Source organism: Phyllobates terribilis, unplaced genomic scaffold (assembly GCF_046119375.1).
Source record: "Phyllobates terribilis strain yellow unplaced genomic scaffold, ASM4611937v1 Scaffold_2__4_contigs__length_985480577, whole genome shotgun sequence".
NCBI classification, from domain to species: Eukaryota; Metazoa; Chordata; class Amphibia; order Anura; family Dendrobatidae; genus Phyllobates; species Phyllobates terribilis.
This window is the reverse complement of record NW_027362762.1, coordinates 953,356,099-953,372,190: the sequence shown is the minus strand read 5'-3', so window position 1 is coordinate 953,372,190 and position 16,092 is coordinate 953,356,099.

Below are 16,092 nucleotides of genomic sequence, written 5' to 3'. Positions count from 1 at the left end.
CTGTACCCTCCTCAGTGATTACCCATCAGTTTCTACCCTCCTCAGTGATTACCCATCAGTGTGTACCCTCTTCAGTGATTACCCATCAGAGTGTATCCTCCGAGTCCTCAGTGATAACCCAACAGTATGTACTCTCCTCAGTGATTACCCATCAGTCTGTACCTTCCTCGGTGATTACACATCCGTTTCTACCCTCCTCAGTGATTACCCATCAGTGTGTACCCTCCTCAGTGATTACCCATCAGTCTGTACCCTCCTCAGTGATTACCCATCAGGGTGTACCCTCCTCAGTGATTACCCATCAGGGTGTACCCTCCTCAGTGATTACCCATCAGTCTGTACCCTCCTCAGTGATTACCCATCAGTCTGTACCCTCCTCAGTGATTACCCATCAGTCTGTACCCTCCTCAGTGATTACCCATCAGTCTGTAGCCTCCTCAGTGATTACCCATCAGTCTGTACCCTCCTCAGTGATTACCCATCAGTCTGTACACTCCTCAGTGATTACCCATCAGTCTGTACCCTCCTCAGTGATTACCCATCAGTCTGTACCCTCCTCAGTGATTACCCATCAGTGTATACCCTCCTCAGTGATTACCCATCAGTGTATACCCTCCTCAGAGATAACCCATCAGTCTGTATACTCCTCAGTGATTACCCATCAGTCTGTACACTCCTCAGTGAGTACCCATCAGTCTGTACCCTCCTCAGTGATTACCCATCAGTCTGTACCCTCCTCAGTGATTATCCATCAGTGTGTACCCTCCTCAGTGATTACCCATCAGTGTGTACCCTCCTCAGTGATTACCCATCAGTGTGTATCCTCCTCAGTGATTACCCATCAGTGTGTATCCTCCTCAGAGATTACCCATCAGTGTGTACCCTCCTCAGTGATTACCCAACAGTGTGTATCCTCCTCAGAGATTACCCATCAGTGTGTACCCTCCACAGTGATTACTCAACAGTGTGTATCCTCCTCAGTGATTACCCAACAGTGTGTATCCTCCTCAGTGATAACCCATCAGTATGTACTCTCCTCAATGATTACCCATCGGTTTCTACCCTCCTCAATGATTACCCATCAGTGTGTACCCTCCTCAGTGATTATCCATCAGTTTCTACCCTCCTCAGTGATTACCCATCAGAGTGTACCCTCCTCAGTGATTACCCATCAGTGTGTATCCTCTTCAGTTATTACCCATCAGTGTGTATCCTCCTCAGTGATTACCCATCAGTGTGTACCCTCCTCAGTGATTACCCATCAGTGTGTATCCTCCTCAGTTATTACCCATCAGTGTATACCCTCCTCAGCAATTACCCATCAGTGTGTACCTTCCTCAGTGGTTACCCATCAGTGTGTATCCTCCTCAGTGATTACCCATCAGTGTGTATCCTCCTCAGAGATTACCCATCAGTGTGTACCCTCCTCAGTGATTACCCAACAGTGTGTATCCTCCTCAGAGATTACCCATCAGTGTGTACCCTCCACAGTGATTACTCAACAGTGTGTATCCTCCTCAGTGATTACCCAACAGTGTGTATTCTCCTCAGTGATAACCCATCAGTATGTACTCTCCTCAGTGATTACCCATTAGTCTGTACCCTCCTCAGTGATTACCCATCAGTTTCTACCCTCCTCAGTGATTACCCATCAGTGTGTACCCTCTTCAGTGATTACCCATCAGAGTGTATCCTCCGAGTCCTCAGTGATAACTCAACAGTATGTACTCTCCTCAGTGATTACCCATCAGTCTGTACCTTCCTCGGTGATTACACATCCGTTTCTACCCTCCTCAGTGATTACCCATCAGTGTGTACCCTCCTCAGTGATTACCCATCAGTCTGTACCCTCCTCAGTGATTACCCATCAGGGTGTACCCTCCTCAGTGATTACCCATCAGGGTGTACCCTTCTCAGTGATTACCCATCAGTCTGTACCCTCCTCAGTGATTACCCATCAGTCTGTACCCTCCTCAGTGATTACCCATCAGTCTGTACCCTCCTCAGTGATTACCCATCAGTCTGTAGCCTCCTCAGTGATTACCCATCAGGGTGTACCCTCCTCAGTGATTACCCATCAGTCTGTACCCTCCTCAGTGATTACCCATCAGTCTGTACCCTCCTCAGTGATTACCCATCAGTCTGTACCCTCCTCAGTGATTACCCATCAGTCTGTACCCTCCTCAGTGATTACCCATCAGGGTGTACCCTCCTCAGTGATTACCCATCAGGGTGTACCCTTCTCAGTGATTACCCATCAGTCTGTACCCTCCTCAGTGATTACCCATCAGTCTGTACCCTCCTCAGTGATTACCCATCAGTCTGTACCCTCCTCAGTGATTACCCATCAGTCTGTAGCCTCCTCAGTGATTACCCATCAGGGTGTACCCTCCTCAGTGATTACCCATCAGTCTGTACCCTCCTCAGTGATTACCCATCAGTCTGTACCCTCCTCAGTGATTACCCATCAGTCTGTACCCTCCTCAGTGATTACCCATCAGTCTGTACCCTCCTCAGTGAGTACCCATCAGTCTGTACACTCCTCAGTGAGTACCCATCAGTCTGTACCCTCCTCAGTGATTACCCATCAGTCTGTACACTCCTCAGTGAGTACCCATCAGTCTGTACCCTCCTCAGTGATCACCCATCAATCAGTACCCTCCTCAGTGATTGCCCATCAGTGTATACCCTCCTCAGTGATTACCCATCAGTGTATACCCTCCTCAGAGATTACCCATCAGTCTGTACCCTTCTCAGTGATTACCCATCAGTCTGTACACTCCTCAGTGAGTACCCATCAGTCTGTACCCTCCTCAGTGAGTACCCATCAGTGTGTACCCTCCTCAGTGATTACCCATGAATCAGTTCCCTCCTCAGTGATTACCCATCAGTGTATACCCTCCTCAGTGATTACCCATCAGTGTATACCCTCCTCAGAGATTACCCATCAGTCTGTACCCTCCTCAGTGATTACCCTTCAGGGTGTACCCTCCTCAGTGATTACCCATCAGGGTGTACCCTCCTCAGTGATTACCCATCAGTCTGTACCCTCCCAAGTGATTACCCATCAGGGTGTACCCTCCTCAGTGATTACCCATCAGTCTGTACCCTCCTCAGTGATTACCCATCAGTCTGTACCTTCCTCAGTGATTACACATCAGTTTCTACCCTCCTCAGTGATTACCCATCAGTGTGTACCCTCCTCAGTGATTACCCATCAGTCTGTACCCTCCTCAGTGATAACCCATCAGGGTGTACCCTCCTCAGTGATTACCCATCAGGGTGTACCCTCCTCAGTGATTACCCATCAGGGTGTACCCTCCTCAGTGATTACCCATCAGTCTGTACCCTCCTCAGTGATTACCCATCAGGGTGTACCCTCCTCAGTGATTACCCATCAGTCTGTACCCTCCTCAGTGATTACCTATCAGTCTGTACCCTCCTCAGTGATTACCCATCAGTCTGTACCCTCCTCAGTGATTACCCATCAGGGTGTACCCTCCTCAGTGATTACCCATCAGGGTGTACCCTCCTCAGTGATTACCCATCAGTCTGTACCCTCCTCAGTGATTACCCATCAGTCTGTATGCTCCTCAGTGATTATCCATCAGTCTGTATCCTCATCAGTGATTACCCATCAGTCTGTATCCTCCTCAGTGATTACCCATCAGGGTGTACCCTCCTCGGTCATTACCCATCAGGGTGTACCCTCCTCAATGATTACCCATCAGTCAGTACCCTCCTCAGTGATTACCCATCAGGGTGTACCCTCCTCAGTGATTACCCATCACGGTGTACCCTCCTCAGTGATTACCCATCAGTCTGTACCCTCCTCAGTGACTACGCATCAGTCTGTACCCTCCTCAGTGATTATCCATCAGTGTGTACCCTCCTCAGTGATTACCCATCAGTGTGTACCCTCCTCAGTGATTACCCATCAGTGTGTATCCTCCTCAGTGATTACCCATCAGTGTGTATCCTCCTCAGAGATTACCCATCAGTGTGTACCCTCCTCAGTGATTACCCAACAGTGTGTATCCTCCTCAGTGATTACCCATCAGTGTGTACCCTCCACAGTGATTACTCAACAGTGTGTACCCTCCTCAGTGATTACCCATCAGTCTGTACCCTCCTCAGTGATTACCCATCAGGGTGTCCCCTCCTCAGTGATTACCCATCAGGGTGTACCCTCCTAAGTGATTACCCATCAGTCTGTACCCTCCTCAGTGATTACCCATCAGTCTGTACCTTCCTCGGTGATTACACATCCGTTTCTACCCTCCTCGGTGATTACCCATCAGTGTGTACCCTCCTCAGTGATTGCCCATCAGTCTGTACCCTCCTCAATGATTACCCATCAGGGTGTACCCTCCTCAGTGATTACCCATCAGGGTGTACCCTCCTCAGTGATTACCCATCAGTCTGTACCCTCCTCAGTGATTACCCATCAGTCTGTACCCTCCTCAGTGATTACCCATCAGTCTGTACCCTCCTCAGTGATTACCCATCAGGGTGTACCCTCCTCAGTGATTACCCATCAGGGTGTACCCTCCTCAGTGATTACCCATCAGTCTGTACCCTCCTCAGTGATTACCCATCAGTCTGTACCCTCCTCAGTGATTACCCATCAGTCTGTACCCTCCTGAGTGATTACCCATCAGTCTGTACCCTCCTGAGTGATTACCCATCAGTCTGTATCCTCCTCAGTGATTACCCATCAGTCTTTATCATCCTCAGTGATTACCCATCAGTCTGTACCCTCCTCAGTGATTACCCATCAGCGTATACCCTCCTCAGTGATTACCCATCAGGGTGTACCCTCCTCAGTGATTACCTGTCAGTCTGTACCCTCCTCAGTGATTACCCATCAGGGTGTCCCCTCCTCAGTGATTACCCATCAGGGTGTACCCTCCTCAGTGATTACGCATCAGGGTGTCCCCTCCTCACTGATTACCCATCAGTCTGTACCTTCCTCAGTGATAACCCATCAGGGAGTACCCTCCTCAGTGATTACCCATCAGTCTGTACCCTCCTCAGTGATTACCCATCAGTCTGTACCCTCCTCAGTGATTACCTATCAGTCTATACCCTCCTCAGTGATTACCCATCAGGGTGTCCCCTCCTCAGTGATTACCCATCAGGGTGTACCCTCCTAAGTGATTACCCATCAGTCTGTACCCTCCTCAGTGATTACCCATCAGTCTGTACCTTCCTCGATGATTACACATCCGTTTCTACCCTCCTCAGTGATTACCCATCAGTGTGTACCCTCCTCAGTGATTGCCCATCAGTCTGTACCCTCCTCAGTGATTACCCATCAGGGTGTACCCTCCTTAGTGATTACCCATCAGGGTGTACCCTCCTCAGTGATTACCTATCAGTCTATACCCTCCTCAGTGATTACCCATCAGGGTGTACCCTCCTTAGTGATTACCCATCAGAGTGTACCCTCCTCAGTGATTACCCATCAGTCTGTACCCTCCTCAGTGATTACCCATCAGTCTGTACCCTCCTCAGTGATTACCCATCAGTCTGTACCCTCCTCAGTGATTACCCATCAGTCTGTACCCTCCTCAGTGATTACCCATCAGGGTGTACCCTCCTCAGTGATTACCCATCAGGGTGTACCCTCCTCAGTGATTACCCACCAGTCTGTACCCTCCTCAGTGATTACCCATCAGTCTGTACCCTCCTCAGTGATTACCCATCAGTCTGTACCCTCCTCAGTGATTACCCATCAGTCTGTACCCTCCTCAGTGATTACCCATCAGTCTGTACCCTCCTCAGTGATTACCCATCAGTCTGTACCCTCCTGAGTGATTACCCATCAGTCTGTACCCTCCTCAGTGGATTACCCATCAGTCTGTACCCTCCTCAGTGGATTACCCATCAGTCTGTACCCTCCTCAGTGATTACCCATCAGTCTGTATCCTCCTCAGTGATTACCCATCAGTCTTTATCATCCTCAGTGATTACCCATCAGTCTTTATCATCCTCAGTGATTACCCATCAGTCTGTACCCTCCTCAGTGATTACCCATCAGCGTATACCCTCCTCAGTGATTACCCATCAGGGTGTACCCTCCTCATTGATTACCTATCAGGGTGTCCCCTCCTCAGTGATTACCCATCAGGGTGTACCCTCCTAAGTGATTACCCATCAGTCTGTACCCTCCTCAGTGATTACCCATCAGGGTGTCCCCTCCTCACTGATTACCCATCAGTCTGTACCTTCCTCAGTGATTACCTATCAGGGTGTACCCTCCTCAGTGATTACCCATCAGTCTGTACCCTCCTCAGTGATTACCCATCAGTCTGTACCCTCCTCAGTGATTACCCATCAGTCTGTACCTTCCTCAGTGATTACCCATCAGTCTGTACCCTCCTCAGTGATTACCCATCAGTCTGTACCCTCCTCAGTGATTACCCATCAGTCTGTACCCTCCTCAGTGATTACCCATCAGTGTGTATCCTCCTCAGTGATTATACATCAGTGTGTATCCTACTCAGAGATTACCCATCAGTGTATACCCTCCTCAGTGATTACCCAACAGTGTGTATCCTCCTCATAGATTACCCATCAGTGTGTACCCTCCACAGTGATTACTCAACAGTGTGTATCCTCCTCAGTGATTACCCAACATTGTGTATCCTCCTCAGTGATAACCCATCAGTATGTACTCTCCTCAGTGATTACCCATTAGTCTGTACCCTCCTCAGTGATTATCCATCAGTTTATACCCTCCTCAGTGATTACCCATCAGTGTGTACCCTCCTCAGTGATTACCCATCAGTGTGTATCCTTCGAGTTCTCAGTGGTAACCCATCAGTATGTACTCTACTCAGTGATTACCCATCAGTGTGTACCCTCCTCAGTGATTACCCATCAGTATGTACTCTCCTCAGTGATTACCCATCAGTCTGTACCCTCCTCAGTGATTACCCATCAGGGTGTACCCTCCTCAGTGATTACCCATCAGTTTCTACCCTCCTCAGTGATTACCCATCAGTGTGTACCCTCCTCAATGATTACCCATCAGTGTGTATCCTCCTCAGTGATTACCCATCAGTGTGTATCCTCCTCAGTGATTACCCATCAGTGTGTATCCTCCTCAGAGATTACCCATCAGTGTGTACCCTCCTCAGTTATTACCCATCAGTGTGTACCCTCCTCAGTGATTACCCATTCGTGTTTACCCTCCTCAGTTATTACCCATCAGTGTATACCCTCCTCAGCAATTACCCATCAGTGTGTACCTTCCTCAGTGATTACCCATCAGTGTGTATCCTCCTCAGTGATTATCCATCAGTGTGTACCCTCCTCAGTGATTACCCATCAGTGTGTACCCTCCTCAGTGATTACCCATGAGTGTGTACCCTCCTCAATGATTACCCATCGGTTTCTACCCTCCTCAATGATTACCCATCAGTGTGTACCCTCCTCAGTGATTATCCATCAGTTTCTACCCTCCTCAGTGATTACCCATCAGAGTGTACCCTCCTCAGTGATTACCCATCAGTGTGTATCCTCTTCAGTTATTACCCATCAGTGTGTATCCTCCTCAGTGATTACCCATCAGTGTGTACCCTCCTCAGTGATTACCCATCAGTGTGTACCCTCCTCAGTTATTACCCATCAGTGTATACCCTCCTCAACAATTACCCATCAGTGTGTACCTTCCTCAGTGGTTACCCATCAGTGTGTATCCTCCTCAGTGATTACCCATCAGTGTGTATCCTCCTCAGAGATTACCCATCAGTGTGTACCCTCCTCAGTGATTACCCAACAGTGTGTATCCTCCTCAGAGATTACCCATCAGTGTGTACCCTCCACAGTGATTACTCAACAGTGTGTATCCTCCTCAGTGATTACCCAACAGTGTGTATCCTCCTCAGTGATAACCCATCAGTATGTACTCTCCTAAGTGATTACCCATTAGTCTGTACCCTCCTCAGTGATTACCCATCAGTTTCTACCCTCCTCAGTGATTACCCATCAGTGTGTACCCTCTTCAGTGATTACCCATCAGAGTGTATCCTCCGAGTCCTCAGTGATAACCCAACAGTATGTACTCTCCTCAGTGATTACCCATCAGTCTGTACCTTCCTCGGTGATTACACATCCGTTTCTACCCTCCTCAGTGATTACCCATCAGTGTGTACCCTCCTCAGTGATTACCCATCAGTCTGTACCCTCCTCAGTGATTACCCATCAGGGTGTACCCTCCTCAGTGATTACTCATCAGGGTGTACCCTCCTCAGTGATTACCCATCACTCTGTACCCTCCTCAGTGATTACCCATCAGGGTGTAGCCTCCTCAGTGATTACCCATCAGTGTATACCCTCCTCAGTGATTACCCATCAGGGTGTACCCTCCTCAGTGATTACCCATCAGGGTGTACCCTCCTCAGTGATTACCCATCAGTCTGTACCCTCCTCAGTGATTACCCATCAGTGTGTACCCTCCTCAGTGATTACCCATCAATCTGTACCCTCCTCAGTGATTACCCATCAGGGTGTACCCTCCTCAGTGATTACCCATCAGCCTGTACCCTCCTCAGTGATTACCCATCAGTCTGTACCCTCCTCAGTGATTACCCATCAGTCTGTACCCTCCTCAGTGATTACCCATCAGTCTGTACCCTCCTCAGTGATTAAACATCAGTCTGTATCCTCCTCAGTGATTACCCATCAGTCTTTATCATCCTCAGTGATTACCCATCAGTCTGTACCCTCCTCAGTGATTACCCATCAGCGTATACCCTCCTCAGTGATTACCCATCAGGGTTTTCCCTCCTCAGTGATTACCTATCAGTCTGTACCCTCCTCAGTGATTACCCATCAGGGTGTCCCCTCCTCAGTGATTATCCATCAGGGTGTACCCTCCTAAGTGATTACCCATCAGTCTGTACCCTCCTCAGTGATTACCCATCAGGGTGTCCCCTCCTCACTGATTACCCATCAGTCTGTACCTTCCTCAGTGATTACCCATCAGGGTGTACCCTCCTCAGTGATTACCCATCAGTCTGTACCCTCCTCAGTGATTACCCATCAGGGTGTACCCTCCTCAGTGATTACCCATCAGTCAGTACCCTCCTCAGTGATTACCCATCCGTTTGTACCCTCCTCAGTGATTACCCATCAGTCTGTACCCTCCTCAGTGATTACCCATCAGTCTGTACCCTCCTCAGTGATTACCCATCAGTCTGTACCCTCCTCAGTGATTACCCATCAGTGTGTATCCTCCTCAGTGATTACCCATCAGTGTGTATCCTCCTCAGAGATTACCCATCAGTGTGTACCCTCCTCAGTGATTACCCAACAGTGTGTATCCTCCTCAGAGATTACCCATCAGTGTGTACCCTCCTCAGTGATTACCCATCAGTATGTACTCTCCTCAGTGATTACCCATCAGTCTGTACCCTCCTCAGTGTTTACCCATCAGGTTGTACCCTCCTCAGTGATTACCCATCAGTTTCTACCCTCCTCAGTGATTACCCATCAGTGTGTACCCTCCTCAATGATTACCCATCAGTGTGTATCCTCCTCAGTGATTACCCATCAGTGTGTATCCTCCTTAGAGATTACCCATCAGTGTGTGCCCTCCTCAGTGATTACCCAACAGTGTGTATACTCCTCAGAGATTACCCATCAGTGTGTACCCTCCACAGTGATTACTCAACAGTGTGTATCCTCCTCAGTGATTACCCAACAGTGTGTATCCTCCTCAGTGATAACCCATCAGTATGTACTCTCCTCAGTGATTACCCATTAGTCTGTACCCTCCTCAGTGATTATCCATCAGTTTATACCCTCCTCAGTGATTACCCATCAGTGTGTATCCTCCGAGTCCTCAGTGGTAACCCATCAGTATGTACTCTCCTCAGTGATTACCCATCAGTGTGTACCCTCCTCAGTGATTACCCATCAGTATGTACTCTCCTCAGTGATTACCCATCAGTCTGTACCCTCCTCAGTGATTACCCATCAGGGTGTACCCTCCTCAGTGATTACCCATCAGTCTGTACCCTCCTCAGTGATTACCCATCAGGGTGTACCCTCCTCAGTGATTACCCATCAGTTTCTACCCTCCTCAGTGATTACCCATCAGTGTGTACCCTCCTCAATGATTACCCATCAGTGTGTATCCTCCTCAGTGATTACCCATCAGTGTGTATCCTCCTCAGAGATTATCCATCAGTGTGTACCCTCCTCAGTGATTACCCAACAGTGTGTATCCTCCTCAGTGATTACCCATCAGTGTGTACCCTCCTCAATGATTACCCATTCGTGTTTACCCTCCTCAGTTATTACCCATCAGTGTATACCCTCCTCAGCAATTACCCATCAGTGTGTACCTTCCTCAGTGATTACCCATCAGTGTGTATCCTCCTCAGTGATTATCCATCAGTGTGTACCCTCCTCTGTGATTACCCATCAGTGTGTACCCTCCTCAGTGATTACCCATGAGTGTGTACCCTCCTCAATGATTACCCATCGGTTTCTACCCTCCTCAATGATTACCCATCAGTGTGTACCCTCCTCAGTGATTATCCATCAGTTTCTACCCTCCTTAGTGATTACCCATCAGAGTGTACCCTCCTCAGTGATTACCCATCAGTGTGTATCCTCTTCAGTTATTACCCATCAGTGTGTATCCTCCTCAGTGATTACCCATCAGTGTGTACCCTCCTCAGTGATTACCCATCAGTGTGTACCCTCCTCAGTTATTACCAATCAGTGTATACCCTCCTCAGCAATTACCCATCAGTGTGTATCCTCCTCAGTGATTACCCATCAGTGTGTAGTCTCCTCAGTGATTACCTATCAGTGTGTACCCTCCTCAGTGATTACGCATCAGTGTGTACCCTCCTCAGTGATTACCCATCAGTGTGTACCCTCCTCAGTGATTACCGATGAGTGTGTACCCTCCTCAATGATTATCCATCAGTTTCTACCCTCCTCAGTGATTACCTATCAGTGTGTACCCTCCTCAGTGATTACGCATCAGTGTGTACCCTCCTCAGTGATTACCCATCAGTGTGTACCCTCCTCAATGATTATCCATCAGTTTCTACCCTCCTCAGTGATTACCTATCAGTGTGTACCCTCCTTAGTGATTACACATCAGTGTGTAACCTCCTCAGTGATTACCCATCAGTTTCTACCCTCCTCAGTGATTACCCATCACTTTCTACCCTCCTCAGTGATTACCCATCAGTGTGTACTCTCTTCAGTGACTACCCATAAGTGTGCACTCTCCTCATTGATTACCCATCATTGTGTACCCTCCTCAGTGATTAACCTTCAGTGTGTACCCTCCTCACTGATTACCCATCAGTGTGTACCCTCCTCAGTGATAAACCATCAGAGTGTACTCTCCTCAGTGATTACCCATCAGTGTGTACCCTCCTCAGTGATTACCAATCAGTGTGTACCCTCCTCAGTAATCACCCATCAGTGTGTACCCTCCTCAGTGATTACCCAACAGTGTGTATCCTCCTCAGTGATTACCCTTGAGTGTGTACCCACCTCAGTGATTAACCATCAGTGTGTATCCTCCTCAGTGATTACCTATCAGTGTGTACCCTCCTCAGTGATTACCCAACAGTGTGTATCCTCCTCAGTGATTACCCATGAGTGTGTACCCTCCTCAGTGATTAATTATCAGTGTGTATCCTCCTCAGTGATTACCCATCAGTGTGTACCCTCCTCAGTGATTACCCAACAGTGTGTATCCTCCTCAATGATTACCCATGAGTGTGTACCCTCCTCAGTGATTACCCATCAGTGTGTATCCTCCTTAGTGATTACTCATCAGTGTGTACTCTCCTCAGTGATTACCCAACAGTGTGTATCCTCCTCAATGATTACCCATGAGTGTGTACCCTTCTCAGTGATCACCCTTCAGTGTGTACCCTCCTCAGTGATTACCCATCAGTGATTACCCATCAGTGTGTACCCTCCTCAGTGATTACCCATGAGCGTGTACCCTCCTCAATGATTACCCATCAGTTTCTATCCTCCTCAGTGATTACCCATCAGTGTGTACCCTCCTCAGTAATTACACATCAGTGTGAACCTCCTCAGTGATTACCCATCAGTGTGTACCCTCCTCAGTGATTACCCATCAGTGTGTACCCTCCTCAATGATTACCCATCAGTTTCTACCCTCCTCAGTGATTACCCATCAGTGTGTACCCTCCTCAGTGATTACCCATCAGTGTGTACCCTCCTCAGTGATTACCCATCAGGGTGTATCCTCCTCAGTGATTGCCCATCAGTGTGTATCCTCCTCAGTTATTACTCATCAGTGTGTACCCTCCTCAGTGATTACCCGTCAGTGTGTACCCTCCTCAGTGATTACCCATCAGTTTCTACCCTCCTCAGTGATTACCCATCTTTGTGTACCCTCTTCCGTGATTACCCATCAGTGTGTACCCTTCCCAGTGATTACCCATCAGTGTGTACCCTCCTCAGTGATTACCCATCAGTGTGTATCCTCCTCAGTGATTACCCATCTTTGTGTACCCTCCTCCGTGATTACCCATCAGTGTGTACCCTTCCCAGTGATTACCCATCAGTGTGTACCCTCCCCAGTGATTACCCATCAGTGTGTACCTTCCTCGGTGATTACCCATCGGTGTGTACTCTCCTCAGTGATTACCCATCAGTGTGTACCCTTGCCAGCGATTACCCATCAGTGTGTACCCTCCCCAGTGATTACCCATCAGTGTGTACACTCCTCCGTGATTACCCATCAGTGTGTACCCTCCTCAATGATTATCCATCAGTGTGTACCCTCCCCAGTGATTACCCATCAGTTTCTACCTTCCTCGGTGATTACCCATCAGTGTGTACCCTCCTCAGTGATTTCCCATCTTTGTGTACTTTCCTCAGTGATTACCCATCAGTGTGTACCCTCCTCAGTGATTACCCATCAGTGTGTACCCTCCTCAGTGATTACCCATGAGTGTGTGCACTCCTCAGTGATTACCCATCAGTGTGTACCCTCCTTTGTAATTACCCATCGGTGTGTACCCTCCTCCGTGATTACCCATCAGTGTGTACCCTCCTCAGTGATTATCCATCAGTGTGTACCCTCCTCTCTGATTACCCATCAGTGTGTATCCTCCTCAGTGATTACCCATCAGTGTGTACCCTCCTCCTTGATTACCCATCGGTGTGTACCCTCCTCCGTGATTACCCATCAGTGTGTACACTCCTCCGTGATTACCCATCAGTGTGTACCCTCCTCATTGATTACCCCTTTAGGGTATAAAGATGTAATGTCCACACATTCTTATATTTCTAGTCATTTCTAGTCACTGTATGTGGCTTTATGACTGCATTCCAGGATTTTAATAAATGCTTCTTTCTTCTGTCTTCAGCTTCCTTCTGGAAGTATTTCCTTTGAGGATTTGAGCTGCGCTGCTTGAATGATTACAGTCCCTGAGTTAAAAATCTCAATATAAAGTAAAGTAATATCTAGCAAATAACCAAAGGGATAAATGCAGACCATGGGACCTTTACAGACTAGTCCTCCCCAGGCCATATTAGTTGTTCAGAAGCTTCTACAATGTAGAATCTATTCTGTAAATGTAATGAATACAGACAATCTTTAAAATGTGTGAAGATCACATTGATGGCTTCAAAGATGGGGTACACTATGGGTCTCATTAAGACCATATCAGATAATTAATCTTATAATATATTGGCTTATTAACTCCATGCTGTGCAGTTCTTGAGTTATATATATTAAAGTAAGCATTAAGCTCCTTAGCTCCCCCTAGTGGTAGCTGCAGATAGAATCTGATCATGTATCTCTGTATACTGGGAGCTCCCCCTAGTGGTGGTTGCAGACAGAATCTTATCATCTATCTCTGTATACAGGGAGCTCCCCCTAGTGGTGGCTGCAGATAGAATCTTATCATGTATCTCTGTATACAGGGAGCTCCCCCTAGTGGTAGCTGCAGATAGAATCTTATCACATATCTCAGTATACAGGGAGCTCCCCCTAGTGGTGGCTGCAGACAGAATCTTATCATGTATCTCAGTATACAGGGAGCTCCCCCTAGTGTTGGCTGCAGACAGAATCTTATCATGTATGTCTGTATACAGGGAGCTCCCCCTAGTGGTAGCTGAAGATAGAATCTTATCATGTATCTCTGTATACAGGGAGCTCCCCCTAGTGGTGACTGCAGACAGAATCATATGTATCTGTGTATACAGGAAGCTCCCCCCTAGTGGTGAATGGAGACAGAATCATATGTATCTGTGTATACAGGGAGCTCCCCCCTAGTGGTAAATGCAGACAGAATCATATGTATCTGTGTATACAGGGAGCTCCCCCCTAGTGGTGACTGCAGACAGAATCATATGTATCTGTGTATACAGGGTGCTCCCCCGTAGTGGTGGCTGCAGACAGGATCTTATCATGTATCTCTGTATACAGGGAGCTCCCCCTAGTGGTGGCTGCAGACAGGATCTTATGTATCTCTGTATACAGGGAGCTCCCCCTAATGATGGCTGCAGACACAATGTTATGTACCTCTGTATACAGGGAGCTCCTCCTAGTGGTGGCTGCGAACAGAATCTTATCTCTTATCTCTGTATACAGGGAGCTCCCACTACTGGTGACTGCTGGCAGAATCTTATGTATCTCTGTATACAGAGAGCTTTCCAGGGTGGTCGCTGCAGGAGGGCAGAATTTTATAAATTATCAAAAATGTTTATGGGGGCACCCAGTTGTCTGTATTGTTAGAGGGGTATCTCGTTTCCTTATTTGGGGGCATTTTGCTGACATTGTTTATGTAGGGCACACTAATAAATGAATTATTAGAGTGATAATTCTGCTGGGACTATTTATTAGGGGTGGAGGGCATTCAGCAGATAGTATTGTTATAGGTGAAACTCAAACCACTGCTTGGGGTGCACACTGTCTGTAGATGGTTCTATACTAGCTTTCTGTATGAGGCAATCTACTAGCACTGTGTTTAGGTGGCACTCTGTTAAGCTGATTATGGGTGGCACCCTGTTAGGCTGCTTATGGGGGTCACTCTGTTAGGCTGCTTATGGGAGTCACTCTATTAGGCTGATTATGGGGGGCACTCTGTTAGACTGTTTATGGGGGGCACTCTGTTAGACTGTTTATGGGGGGCACTCTGTAAGACTGTTTATGGGGGCACTCTGTAAGACTGTTTATGGGGGGCACTCTGTTAGACTGCTTATTGGGGGCACTCTGTTAGGCTGATTATGGGGGGCACTCTGTTAGGCTGATTATGGGGGGCACTCTGTTAGACTGTTTATGGGGGGCACTCTGTTAGACGGCTTATGGGGGAACTCTGTTTGGCTGATTATGGGGGGAACTCTGTTAGACTGTTTATGGGGGCACTCTGTTAGACTGTTTATGGGTGTACTGTGTTAGACTGATTATGGGGGGCACTGTTATACTGTGTATGGGGGCTCTCTGTTAGACTGTTTATGGGGGCACTCTGTTAGACGGTTTATGGATGTACTCTGTTAGACTGATTAGGGGCTCTCTGTTAAACTATTTATGGGGGACACTCTGTTAGACTGGTTATGGGGGGCACTCTGTTAGACTGTTTACAGGGGCACTCTCTTAGAATGTTTATGGGGGTTCTCTGTTAGACTGTTTATGGGGGCACTCTGTTAGACGGTTTATGGGTGTACTCTGTTAGACTGATTAGGGGCTCTCTGTTAGACTGTTTATGGGGGACACTCTGTTAGACTGGTTATGGGGGGCACTCTGTTAGACTGTTTATGGGGGCTCTCGGTTGTCCTTGTGCGTGTGGAGGGGAGCCGTTGCCCAGCACTTTGTACGGATGGCACTGTCTGTATAGTCATTGTGGTCGTGTTGGTAAAGGGGGTACTGTATTGTTATGGGGTTATGGGCTATATTTATGATTGGGGTTAACATAGAGAAACTTTTTGGGGTGCAGGATGTGTGCCACATCGTTAGTCACTAGTGTGGACATTACTTTTTGTACCCAGCCTCTGTTGACCGGACAGGAGACCGAGTTAACTATCTGTGCCCTGGACAGGGCAGAACTAGTGAGCTGGACTTTGTCT